Genomic DNA, 13,309 nt, shown 5'->3' on the forward strand with positions numbered 1-13,309 from the left:
TGATGTAAGTCTTGCTGGGTACACTTGTACTCACGTTTGCTTATTTTATGTTTTCTAGAGAGACTTTGGTCTTGCTAGTAGTTCCACATGGAGTTCGACGTTTAGCTTGATACCTCAGCTACGATCTTGTGCCCTCGGCAGGATCTGGTAGATAGTCAGGCTTCTCAGCTTATTTCATTTGTAGAAGTCTATACTCAGACATGTTAAGCTTCCGCATGTTCTTTGACTTGTATGCTCTGAATGTTGGGTCATGAGACCCATGTTTATATTATCTGGCTCTTCGGAGCCTAATGAATAAATACTTGAGTCGTAGAGTTATGTAGTGATGTCATGTTGTATTTACACATATCGAGCATATTGTGTGTATGATTGAAATGCTTGGTATGTGTGGGATCCGACAACCTAGTTGTTCATCCTTGGTAGCCTCTCTTATGGGGAAATGTAGTATTGTGCTTCCGTGAGCCATAGTAGTCCGCTACAGCCTAGTTCACCGGAGTCCTGCTAGCCCAGCACTACTGCTCCAGAACACTTAGACTGGCCGGCATGTGATTCACTTCGTTCCTGTGTCTGTCCCTTCGGGGAAATGTCACGCTATGACATCCGGAGTCCTGCTAGCCTGCTACAGCCTAGGTTCCCAGAGTCCCGTTAGCCCAGTTGCTATAGCCCGGATTCACACACTGCTGACCGACATGCTCGATGTTGATTCATGTATGCCTGTCCCCATAAGTTAGTGCCACTTTGGGTTCACGACTATTCATGTCCGCCCGGGTTCTCTGTCATATGGATGCTAGCGACACTATCATATACGTGAGCCAAAAGGCACAAATGGTCCCGGGCCATGGTAAGGCGACACCCGTGGGGATACCGTGTGTGAGGCCGCAAAGTGATATGAGGTGTTACATGCTAGATCGGTGTGACTTAGAATCGGGGTCCTGACAGCTTTGGTATCAGAGCCTGACTGCCTGTAGGATTACCAAGACAAGCTGGTCGAAGTCGTGTCTAGAAATGCTTTAGTTATATAAGGGAATTGATTGTGGATGGGAACGTAAGGCTCTTTTTACTCCTTATCCTCATGACCTTCTGATATGAGTCATCTTATCTTTTCTACGGGGTTAAGAACTAGGCTTCTCTTCTATCTCTTAGGATGACGTGTTACTAAGCCGTAGTTGCCTAGGATTGTTGAGTTCAAGCCTCAGTTCAGTTCCTACTACTTCCATATGTTCATAGCTGGCCTCAGAACCTTGATATTGTGATGTTGAGTAGTTATGCCACCATTTTGCAGGATGTCTCAAATCATTTTGAGCATTTACAGCCGTTATGCTGTCCGAGTCATCCCAGGTTTCTAAATAGTCTGATGCATCTGCAAATCCCTTCCTTCCATTCCTGATGTCCTTTTGGGCCAGATTAAGCACACTAATCGGTGAGTTGAGGTACTCTACTGCCTCGACATATATGTTGGATTTGTTATTATGACACTAGGGTATCTTAGAGTTAGTAATCTAGCCATGTTTGGTGTTCCTAGTGTGATGATTCTAGCCACCATTCTTGAAAGCATCTCGTGATGTTATTTAGTTAGTAGGTATTCTACTCCCGGGTTTTGAACCCAAGATTCACCCTACTTACTTCATGTTGATAGTGTTGCTAGTTCCTTCAGGATATTAGCAACCTTTGCGATAGTCCTCGAGGTCCGTGGTATTTCCTTCTTCCCAATACCATGAACTGCTTATGGCAGAAGTTCTTTTGAACCAAAAGTTCACAACCAGGGTGCTCTTGATGAGTTCTCCATTATGGTCGAGACTCTGCCAGTCCTACCTTTCTGCATGAGTTATCCGGAAGAAACATGTTGAATTTATTCAACATGCTAACCGATGCATCTACAACTTAAAAGAATTATATGTTCCTTTGAGTTGTTCCTTTTTAGTTGTATTCTGACCCTCTTGTATCAATTGATGGTCAGGAGTAGTAGTGCATTTGTGTTCATTGATGCCTATTATTCTTGTGGCCCGTCAAGCCGTTCTAGTTCAGAATGACTAGGAGAAACAAACTCCAGTACCTCGTCCATTTCTTGGATTGGGTCAAAGCAGTTGTATCGCAGATCAAAATGCCAATCCAGCTTCTGATTCTGTTCTACCTTGAAGTATTTCCCTCTTGATGTCAGAAATGTCATGAGAATTTCACCAACTCTTATGAATTCTTGATACAGTGATACTTCTCGCCATCATCATTCGTACCTCGGTTCCGTGTTGTTGCAACCGGAATACCGACAAGTGAACCATGATGTGTGAAATCAATACTCCTAGTAACCCCATTGCTTGGTGGTTAATGGACAACAACCTCATTCTTACCGTGTTGATTTTTGAATCATCATCCTAAGATTGATCGTGCTACCTAATCCTTATTTTTGGTGCACTCTTCGATCAATGAGTTAGGATTTTGTCAAACCCTTGCTCTGTTGATCATATCGTCTTTCCCTAAAAAGCAAGATTGTTCTCGAGCTTAGTAACTTATCGGTGGTTCGTGATTTTCCGAATATCTTCTCGGAGAGATCACTAGGTTATCACCTGACCGCTATGTGGAGTTCGTGATCAAGTTGGTTTTTCCATAAACCACTCCTCTAAGAATCTGTGTTGGATACCCCTAGCTAGTTGGTTAAGCCAAACAACAACTTGGTGAGTTGGAAGATAAAAGCTTGCCTAACTTAGTTCGTTCCAAAAGGATATCCATGTGTTTGTGTGTTAGTTGAAGAAAGATGATATATTCATCGATTGGTCCCTGTGATTAGTTGTTGGACCTATTGTCTTATCAAAACTTTGATTTGAGTATGGGCTATCACCAAATCAAATCAGCACCAACGATGTCGTAATGTTGTCTTACTTGTGGTTGATCCCTCGAGCATACATCATTACGTCTTTTGGCCTGATCAATGCTATCATCTTGTTCACATAACCATGTATCCCCATCTTATGGAAATCTTGATAAATTGTTGTTGAGCCCATCGACAATGTCTTTATCTCCTCCATGATTCATGTTGAACATTAAGCTAGTGTTGGTAACTTTTGAAGGCATTACTTCATGCTAGCTCATGAGCATATGTTTGGATGGAAGAAGTGACTGCCTCTAATTCATGTGCATTTGATGCAAGTTGCTGCCGTGAATTCAAGAAAGTCTATTTTTGCCTCCTTTGGAATCATCCCAAGTTAGTCATGCACATGCGAAGTGCTCTATGGTTTGATAGGTTGGCCGCCTCCACTCCATATGTGTTCCTAGCACACCAAGCCACTGATTGATTTGTTCGAGGAAAATGAGTTGACGTGCGAATACTAGTTCATGTACAAGATTCCAATATCCTCGATGATGGTCCCCAACTAGAACTCGATAATGTTTTGTTGTAAGACTACCATGTGGTCATGCTTGTCTGGGACAGCATGTTCACATGTTTATAGGAGAACCAGCTCATGTTTTGGAGCTTGCTATCGTAGTTCATTCTGGAGAATCTCGCAACGCCATCTCGTCGATTTGTGTTGCTACCTTTCTTTTCCAGACATGCTGTCTGAAATATCCTGTTACCAACCAGATCTGAATCTCAGGCAGATATGATGGTTCGAACATTTCCTAGGAACTATCATATTGGTCTCTCTGTAACCCGGTAAAGTGGATGTCATGGCCAACACACCCAGCTGGAAGACCTATTATTATAAGGATTTCGTAGGATTTACTCCAGTAGTTATTCCTTATGGATTCCTGAGCTCCCGGAGTCCGACCTGCTACTTGATGTTCTAGATACCAAACCATTTCAATGAATGGGTTAGGCTAGCACATCAAGGAGAACATTAGAAGCGGAGTGCTAAATGTCTCTCGGTCGATCATCCAGATTTTGATTCCTAGGCCTTGCTAAGGTGAAATCTAAGAAGGTGTTATCTTCCTTTGCATCTGCATCCTCCACCATTATTCATCATGGTAGTATGTTGTGTTGCCAGGATCCTTGACACGGATATTGGTAAAACTTGATGAATATGGAAATGCTCAAGTTCTTGAGAGCACGCGCAAGCACTAGGACATATCATCGGCATTAATTGGGATCCGCTCTTAGTTTATTCGATTATGCCATAACCTTTCTAACAGTGGAATCACTCTCTACTGTTGAGTTTCTCCCCAGTTACTAGAATCATTCCCAGCATTTGCATTTTGTTCCTAGCTTGCACCGCCATTGTGCCATTCAACCTTGGACTACCCTTCTCGGTAATTATTGGTCAGGATCACCTTCAAAAGTGGTCCTACCATGGGTCCCATCCATTTCCGATGATAAGCAAAACCATCCCTTGCGTTGTCTTCAACAAGGTAGTCCACATCATCCATTCTAGTCCGGGTATGCCATCCCTTTGTACTCTGCTAAACGATTGTTGGTGAATTGCCTCAGGGTGGTGTAGAGAATTTCAATGGTCTCTGAATCAAAATTAATTCTTTTTGCCACCTCAGGTAATGATTCTACGAGTCACCTCCTCCAACATGTTTCGTTGGGGTATCATGGCAACTCAACTTCTCGCTACGTTGACAACCGTTCACCACCTTCTTAAGTGTGGAATTATTGCCTACCTAGTGAACCTTTGTCATCCGTTTCACTCCATTCCTTTGGATGTATGTTTCATGTTTCAGCTCGAGAGATGTTTCAATGTATCATTCCGTGAGTTGATCATCAGCTGTTCGATCTTCGAGAAGATCGATCCTTCTAGAATTTTTCCTCTTCCTCGTGTTGTCATGTTGGTTGGAGTTCTCAGAGCAAGATGTCGAGACAAAGATGATGATTGAATGAACGTTCTCACGAAGTGCAGCCTGGATCATGAAGACTGTGTTAGTCTGCGTCCCCCCTTCATCTTACCCTACGCTTGAATCTCAGGACGAGATTCTTGTTTAGTGGGGATGAGCTGTCACATCCCTAGTTCTGGTAATACCTAGTGCTAGCATCTGGTGTTGCATCATGTTTACTTTTCACAGAAAGTTGAAATGGGGATGACAGAACCCCCAGCACCCCCCTGAAACCAACTAGGGTTTACTAAAATTATTTTCAATGAACCTCAAATGCCCTTATAAAATGTTCATCATCTTTTCCTTGGTCTAGAACCTCTGACAAAAATGGTGCACACTTTTCTAGGACAACAGAGGGTCACTGAATTAAATCATGTAGTATTTGCATTTGGGCATTTAAATGCTATAAAACATTTTAAATGCTCAAATAATCATAAACTAAAATGTTTACTGTTGGATATATTATAAACAATAGCCATGATTAGTTTCATGATTTTTGGAAATGCCCTGGCATTTTTAATAAAGTCCTAAACTAAAAGCAAAATAGAAAACAAAAGAAAAATAAAAAGGAAGGAAACCTACCTAACTTACCTGTGCAGCCCACCTGGCCTAGCACTATGGCTGAGGCCCAGCCCAACTCCCCACCGTCTTCAACCTCTGCTAGTAGGCAGAGGCGTGTCGACGCGCGCGCGCCCGAGCTCCACCTCCTGCTTCCACCTGGGGCCCCGATCCTTCCCTCGTTGCCGCTCTGGACCCCTCTCTCCTCTCCCTCACTTGCTGCTCTCCCTCCCCTCCTCTATTTCTCTTACGCGCAGCCGTCACCGCCGACGAGCACCGTCGTGGCCACAACCACTGCCTCGCCTCGCCGATGCTCTCAGAGGATCCGCCGCAACCTCTTCTCCCTCCTCGCCGAGCTACACGAGCCAGGACGGCCCCAAGACGACGCCTGTGGCCTTCTTCCCCAACCACGGCTGCCGGATGCCGCCGTCCGATTCGCCGTCTCCGCCGCCTCCCCGAGCACACTGAGATGCTCTACGACCTCGCCGTGAGCCCCTGCTCCTGCTCCCCCTCTCCGTTTTCCCCTCATGCGCCGTAGCCGTCGCCTTGTCTGCAACCGAACGCACCGCCGCCCGCACTCGTCTCTAGTGATGCTCTAATGACCATTCAGTCCTGGGCATGTGCCCATCAAACTCACTGCACCACATAGACGCCGTAGGTGCTAAACGCACATTGCCACGGCCACCGCAATCGCATCCCCGCTCGCGCCCGAACTCCGGTGACTGCAACCGAGCTCGCCGCCGTTGACTCCGGCCACCCCTGGCCCGGAGACCACCACGATCCGACGGGCCATCATGCCAGCTCTCCGTAGGGCCAAAGGGCGCACCGAACGGTGCACCGTAGGTGAAACCCGAGCCCCTCCAGTGTGCCTCCGCCGCATTTTTGGTCGCCATCGGCGTAACTCCGGTGACGCTGACGTGGCGCTGTCATTAGCCACTAATGACCCAGCTAACTAACCCCCTCTCTCACTGACTATGGGCCCCACGCCTTAATTAACCCCGGGATTTATTCCTTGTTTAGTTTAGGTTAATATAGCCGGCCCCACATGTCATTTTGACCATGCCACGTCAACATTGACCCGGACCCACTGGTCAGCCTCTGTCCCTTCCCTATTACATTGACGTGCGGGACCCACTGGTCAGGTTTGACCTGGACTGTCCCAGTTGACCTGCTGACATCAGCCTTGCGCAATGCTGACGTAGTAAAGCATTTTTGGATTTAAGTTTATTCAGGAAATTCCAGAAAATGCTATAAACTTCAAAAAATCATAGAAATTAATCTGTAACTCCAAATGAAAAGATCTATGTATGAAAAATGATCAGAAAAATCCAATCTATCCATCTGTACTGGTTTCATGCATGTTTGATCAACTTAACCTTGCTGTTCATATCAAAACATGACAATGCACTTCATGAATTCATAGTTTGAGTTTGAATTTGAATCTTTGGTTCAAATAAGCTCAAACCCTTCTTCTCTTAGCTGCATTAGCTCAAATCATAGCATATTGCCATGTCATGATCATGCATCATATTGTGGCATTGCATTGATTGGGTTCTTTCTCAGTTGCCGGTGTTTGTCCCCTCTCGGTAGATGTGTATCGATGACAAGAACAATGACACCGATGAAGAACTATATTATCTTAAGAAGTGCTAGGCAAGCAAAACCCCCTTGTTCATTCGGATACAATCCCACTCTCTCGCTCCTGCTCTCTTTTACGGCATTAGGAGAACAACGATTCAACTTTTACATGTTGTGGTAGTTGAACCCTTTCCACTGCATGACCTGTCATTGCCATAGTAAATAGATGAAACCCACTAGCATGAGTAGGAGTTGTTTGAGCCCAGATGTGTCTACTCATTCATGCTTGTTGTCATGCCTGCTACTGCTTAGAGTTGAGTCATGTCTGATTCATCGAGGATGAATTGGAAAGTTGTGAACATGTCCTACTGTTGAGAGCTAAGTGTGTGAACACGTTTTCGTAAAGGTAGCGGTGAGAGGCCATGTAGGAGTACATGGTGGGTTGTCTCATTGTAGCCATCCTTAGGAACTAAGTTCTGTGTTTGTGATCCATGAACAGTTACTACCACACATTGGGTTCCGGTAACTCGACCCCTCTCGACTTATTAATCAACGCGATCTCTGTCCAGAAGTTGCAACTAGTTTCTGGTGTTTGTAGATAGTGTTAGTAGTCTACCAAGTGGCACCCGGTACAGGTGGGCTTGGGACAGACTAGGCATAGTGGCACAGTGTACCAAGTGGCACCCGGATGGTGGGCTTGGGAACCCTGCTCACATCGTTTGGGGCCATGAGCAACACCCCGACCGGATCTCCTTGCGGATGGAACCCGAATAGGCGATAAACCTGGACGAGAGACTTGTGTGATTAGTCAGGTCGTGGCCGACTCCCTCACCAGGCTTCCGCTTGAAGGTTGCCGAGATACATGATGTGTACATGGTGGTAAGTGGCGATAGCGTGCGTGAAGAAGTACACCCCTGCAGGGTTAACATCATCTATTCAAATAGCCATGTCCGCGGAAAAGGACTTCTGGGTTGCCTGTACAGTTCATAGACAAGTGAAAGTGGATACTCTAAAATGAGCAAGATAAGTGTGAGTGCTATGGATGGCATTCTCGCAGGGAGACGGGAGCGGATCCATAGTGGTGTATTGGTATGGTGAATTTGTGGACTTGTGTGCGCCACCTCAAAAGAGTTACTTAAAGTCGTAGTTCAGGTTAGCCACTGAGTCAAAGTTGGCTTGTTGCAGTTAAACTCCACCACCCCCTTTATTGATACCGATGCATTTGTAGATAGTTCTGATGTAAGTCTGGCTGGGTACACTTGTACTCACGTTTGCTTATTTTATGTTTTGGAGAGAGACTTCAGTCTTGCTAGTATTTCCACGTGGACTTTGACGTTTAGCTTGATACCTCAGCTATGATCTTGTGCCCTCGGCATGATCTGGTAGATAGTCAGGCTTCTCAGCCTCTTTCATTTTGTCGAAGTCTGTACTCATACATGTTAAGCTTCTGCATGTGCTTTGACTTGTATGCTCTGAATGTTAGGTCATGAGACCCATGTTTGTATTATCTGGCTCTTCGGAGCCTAATGAATAAATACTTGAGTCGTAGAGTTATGTTGTGTTGCCATGTTGTATTTACACATATCGAGCATATTGTGTGTATGATTGAAATGCTTGGTATGTGTGGGATCCGACAACCTAGTTGTCATCCTTGGTAGCCTCTCTTATGGGGAAATGTAGTCTTGTGCTTCCATGAGCCATAGTAGTCCGCTACAGCCCGGTTCACCGGAGTCCTGCTAGCCCAGCACTACTGCTCCAGAACACTTAGACTGGGCGGCATGTGATTCACTTCGTTCCCGTGTCTGTCCCTTCGGGGAAATGTCACACGGTGACATCCGAAGTCCTGCTAGCTTGCTACAGCCCGGGTTTCCGGAGTCCTATTAGCCCAGTTGCTACAGCCTGGATTCACACGCTGCTGACCGACATGCTCGATATTGATTCATGTATGCCTATCCCCGTAAGTTAGTGCCACTTTGGGTTCACGACTAGACATGTCAGCCCGGGTTCTCTGTCATATGGATGCTAGCGACACTATCATATACGTGAGACAAAAGGCGCAAACGGTCCCAGGCCATGGTAAGGCGACACCCGTGGGGATACCGTGCGTGAGGCCTCAAAGTGATATGAGGTGTTACAGGCTAGATCAGTGTGACTTAGAATCGGGGTCCTGACAGTTGCTGGTCATCAATTCAAATTGGTGAAGGATACGCATAATATAATTCTTATTCTTGCTTCATACAAATGATGTATTCGTTCTTCCGGAGTTTGTTCATGATGAGTAAATTCTTGGTTCAAGTGCTTCATACTTTCCCGGAGTTCCAAGATCTCTCAATTATATCACCATGAAGATTCATCTAAATCATTGAAAGGATTCACCTTGTCTTTTCAACTTCTCTTTCCTTTCGTTTGATCATCCTTTTATTACCGGAGTTCTTCATGGAGGCAACATGGTGGCTCATCAAGGATTCTTTTCATGCTTCAATTGTTCTTCAAGATTTCTCTCGGAATTATGATCCGCCAAGCTATATACTCAAAAATAAACATGGTGCTCAATACATGCTTTGTTTTGAGGAGTTCAAGCATTCCTCATCTTGCATTCCAAAGTGCAATTCTTTCTATCTTATCTTTTGAGGTGGTGTTATGTCACTCTTGACGATTACCCTTCGTGTGTCATGATTCAACAGTTTTCAAGAATGAGATAGTTAAACCCATAAATTTCTTTGAGCATGAGCTCTTCTCAATCCATCAATCTCTTCGTTGGAGTTATCTTGTGTCATGTTTCACCTAAAGCCTTCCCTAAAGAATGTTGCTATGGTGGTGCTTATCAATGATCCAAGTTTTTTCTCCTATCCTCTTGGTGAAAGATGTTTTTCATCGCCTTGGTGATCTCACTCAAATCAATGGCTTCCTTTAGTGGATGTTTGTCACCTCATAATGTTGAGATGTTTCCATAAGCCCACTACAAGCTTATTCTTTTCTTTGTTGGTTTTCCAACAACTCCGTTTTAACCTTCTTGGAAGGGTGCTTTCCAAGCTCAATGGCAGAAGCTGGCATTTTCTTCTCCATTCTATTATTCCAATGATCTATCTTCTATTCTTGCTTCCAGAGGCCTTGCGATGTTGCTCTTTTCTCTCATCATCTCGAATGGTGAGGATCGTGTTCTTTTCGTGCTTATCTATTTAACTGGAGTGTCCTGCCCTCTTTTCAAGTTCTTCCCATTTTGTCAAGTTTTACCTCCCTTCTCAACCTGAGTGCTGTCTAAAATCTTTCTTACCCATTGTACCATTCTTTTAGTAGTTCTGGAGGCAGGGTGTTGTTGATTTTGTCAAGTATCATCAAATCTTCCTAAGTTTATGTTCAATTCCTTCGATTTACAGTCGGGGTGCTGTCCAAATTATATCATTCTTATTCCTTCTCTATGTTGTTTTAACTGGAGTGTTGTGTCTATCATTCCTCTTCTAACCGGACTCTCATCCAAGTGCTTTCATTTTGCCAAGTTCATATTCTCTACCTTCCATTTCTAACCGGAGTGCCGTCGTAATTGATATTTATTGTTCATTGTACATCTCTTTTCAACCGAAGTGCTTGCATGTACGTCTTGTCCATTGCAACCCTTTTCTTATGTCTTTCAACCTATAAGGTTCTAGTAATGTTCCTTGTGCCTCTTTTCTAACGAAGTGTTTTCAACGTCGTTCATCTTCGTTGTATTCTTTTCTCGAAATTTTTTAACCTCTCAAGGTTCATTGGTTTCAATCGTTTGTACAAGAAGAAACTTAGTTTTACCTCTTCTCTTCCTCTTCCGTTTTCCCTCCGGTGCCATCCTAGATCTCGGGACGAGATCCTCTTGTAGGTGGAGTGTTGTAACGCCCCGAGACCGATGTGCGAGGTGTCTTCCAGTTATTCGCTGTCTTTGCCATGTCTTCGCTTCTGTGTTTCATCTAGCCATGTCATCATGTGCATTGCATCATCATGTTTACAAAACTTGCATCCGTCTGTGTTCCCCCAGTTCTTTCCGTTGTCCGTTCTTAGCCCATCCACACTCGCACGCGCCCGCTGCATGTCCGAAATATTATTTTATAAGTGGCCGGAAAATGTTCTTGGAATGGGATGAAAGTTGGCATGGAGTGTTGTTTTGTTGTCAGTAGGCCGCCTACCAAGTTTCATCGCATTCGGAGTTTGTTTAATTCCCCAACAGATATCTATAGCGACAGTATAGCCGGTCTATCGTCGGATGTTTTCGATCTCCGAAAATAGTTGCCAGGTTTTCCCTCTCTTTCCTCCCTAGACTGTCTACACAGTCCACTACCTACCGCCAGGCCCAACCTAACCTCTCTTGTCAGCCCGCGGCCCTCCTCGCGCCCGTGTCTGAAACTTACCCGAACCCGACCCAGGTAGTCATCACCGTTGGATTCGGATCATCTCGAAACATCCGTCTAATATCTTCGATTTATTTTTTTGATCTCCCCTAACCTTTTATTCTTGACCGTCCGATCCCAATCCGATGATCCAAATCCCCCTTCTTTTACCTACATGCTATATATAACCAGACCAAACCCTAATTTTTAGGAGATGTCCCATCCATCCCATCACGCGCCGCCACCCTCCTTGGATCCCGCAGCGCCTCCCCTAGTCTCCTCCTCGTTATCCCCATCGACCCAATCCCCTAGCGCCCCACCTTCTCCCTCGGGATCCCTCCCGATCCCCTCGAATCCACCAACCAAACGCCATCACCCACTCCAGATCGAGAGGAGCTCGATCTCGACCTCTCTCCCGACCAGTGCCTCCCCTCGTGTCCGGCTCATGTCGGAGCTCGTCCTCGCCGGCCACCCAAACAACAACAGCAGCCCCGCCGCTGGCTGACCGAACCAGCAGATGAGCGCCTTGCCCCCGCCTTCTTCCTTTCCTTCCATTCTCTCTTTCCGCCTCGTACTCCTATCTCACTCCCCGATCTCTCCTGCAGGAACGCCATGGAGCCCCGGCAGCAGACGCTCGCCGTTGCCGTTGCTCGCCCACTGTCCTCCGCTGGGCCCTGCTTCACCGCCTGCTGTTCCAGATCTTGCCGGCGTCATCTTCCCCCAACCATCGCCAGGAACGCCCGCAGGAGTGCCAACGCCACCAAGCTGCCATCCGTCGTCCTTGGTTTCACGCTGCCACCGGCGAGCAGAAGCCCCGCGCCTGCAGCCTCTCGTCCCGCAGCACGCCCGTCCTCAGAGCCCCTGCGCCGTCCTCCTCTCTCGCTGCAACAACAGCGTAGCCCCGAGCTCCTCCTCTACCCCCTCGCACGCTGCCTTGTCAGCTCTGCCTCGCCGGAGTGCGTTGCCAGGAGCGCCATGGCCTCCTCACTTTGGTTCCTGGACCTGCAGCCCCGACTCCCCGCCTCTATGCCTTGAGCAGAGGAGGAGGACGCCCGGGTCTCGCCGCCTGAGCACCACTGCCTGCCCTCGTCGCCGACGCCAGCAGCTCCCCTCGCGCCTCTCGGACCTCGCCGGAGTGCCGTTTTCCATCGAGCTTGACCCCTCCGCCGCCGTGCAAACTTACCGCTTCGCCGGTCCCGTCAAACGCCATCGCCCGAGCCTCCCGGCACTCTCCTGCCATGGCCGCCTCGTCCCTGATCCAGAGGAGGACGAGCAGCGCCCGTGCCCATTGACTGCATCGCCTCGAGCCGGCCTTCTCTGTTCTCGGGCCACAAGCGTGCACCAAGCCCATCTATGCCCCTTGTCGGGCCTCTTTCATCAACCGGGCCTTGAGGCCTGGTGAGCCACCCAGTTCCTGTAGCTCCAGACTCGGCCCATGAAATTTTTTTCCGTTCTGCGATTTGTCCTTTTATCCAGAGTTTCCAGTTTTGCAGAAAGCCCCTTCGGGATCATGCATTTAATAACTAATAAACCGTGCATCAGATTACAATGCTTTATATATGAAAAAAGCTTAGAAATTCATCTAGTTTCATAATATCCAACATTCATGCATGTTAAAAATGTTTAACTTGTTGTTTGCATTAATTTGCTCAAATAACTTGTTAAAATGATTTAATTCATAACTAATTAATCGTAACTCGGTTTGTAACAAACTTTATATGTAAAGGGGGTGGAAAAATGCCTAGTTTAACATGGTGGCATTACTTTTCATGTTTAACAACTCTAAAATATGGTTTAGGGAAGAACAGTACCAAATCTAAAATATGGACATGAGGTTTTTCCGGACTTGTTGCTTGTTGTTCCAGCCTCATTTAAACTTGCCTAGATGTGTAGTTTACTTTTGCTTCACCCCTTGCCATGGTTAACAACATTTAATATTGTTGGGTACATAACCGATAGAGAACTAAATAAGTCATGTGGTGATTCGTCAATATGTAACTCGTTGCATATTGAGC

Source organism: Triticum urartu, chromosome 5A, assembly GCF_056163025.1.
Source record: "Triticum urartu cultivar PI428250 chromosome 5A, HENAU_Tu73, whole genome shotgun sequence".
NCBI lineage: Eukaryota > Viridiplantae > Streptophyta > Magnoliopsida > Poales > Poaceae > Triticum > Triticum urartu.